This window comes from Protobothrops mucrosquamatus, unplaced genomic scaffold (genome assembly GCF_001527695.2).
Source record: "Protobothrops mucrosquamatus isolate PMUCROS unplaced genomic scaffold, P.Mucros_1.0 scaffold72, whole genome shotgun sequence".
NCBI lineage: Eukaryota > Metazoa > Chordata > Lepidosauria > Squamata > Viperidae > Protobothrops > Protobothrops mucrosquamatus.
The window spans coordinates 50,776-51,782 of NW_015386450.1; the positions used below are offsets into that span (position 1 = coordinate 50,776).

The 1,007-nt window shown below is 37.2% G+C and overlaps 1 protein-coding gene across 1 annotated transcript in view; it reads left to right on the forward strand.

Annotated features, from left to right (window-relative positions):
- The window catches only part of AKAP13 (A-kinase anchoring protein 13), a gene marked incomplete at its 5' end in the record, with an annotated part of 64,526 nt that overhangs the window by 50,258 nt on the left and 13,261 nt on the right, over positions 1-1,007 (forward strand). The window lies entirely within an intron of this gene.

The following is a 1,007-nucleotide window of genomic DNA, read 5'->3' on the forward strand; positions in this document are numbered from 1 at the left end:
GACGGTAGCGGACTCCCATATAATTAACCATTATACCTGCTGGTATCTCCCATCTGAATTGTATTTGTCTCAGTTTCAATTCTTCAGCCAAGAACGCAAAATCTTTTCTTCTTTTAAGTATCTTAGGTGGTATTTCTTTTAAAATTATCACGTCTTGGCCTAAAATTTGAAATCTTTGTTTGTAAAAAGCCTGAATAATTTCATTACGGATTGACTTCTTTGAAAAATAAATCACTACATCTCTTGGAAGATTTTTCTGTCTCGCCACCCATTAATTGACCCTGAACAATTTTTCCACTTCTTTCTTTAGATCTTCAGGTTGGCAGGACAAAACCAGAGCTAGTTCTGTTACAATTTCCTCCTCCAGATTTTCTTGAGCATTTTCAGCTATCCCTCTTATTCTCAGCGCATGTTCCATTTCTCTGAATTGAGACATAAGAATCTCATTCTGATTTATATCTGTATTTTCTTCCACTTTGCCCATTCTAAATTCCATCACTTCAATATGCTCCTCCACCTCATCAACCCGCACTGCAACACGATCTACATTATCAGCCAGAGCTTGCAATGCAAACACTATATCATCTCTCATCTCAGCATTTTTTTCTTCAAGTTTTTCCTCAAGTTTCTCCTCAAGTTTCTGTTCAAACTGTTTAACAGTGTCTTTTAAAGCATCTTGTAAATCTTTCAGTGTTAAAGCTGGCAGTGGAGGAGAGGGTGGAGGAGTAGGTTTTGTTTGCTGTGATATCTGTACAGCTGGAGAAGAAGAGCTCAAGCCTTTCTGAGGGGGAGGGAAAGTTCCCCCACGCTTTGAAGCCATTTTACTCTTCCCTTCTTCTCAAATTTAATTTGAATAATACAATGTCCATTAAGATTGAAACTGCCACAAAAAACAAACAAAAACAGATATTTGTTCACCTACAGTACCAATAACTCTGAAGCCATAATAGACCAGCAGAAAGTAAAAGCCAAAGTAAAAGTCCTCAATAAGTGAAAGTCTCTGTTAA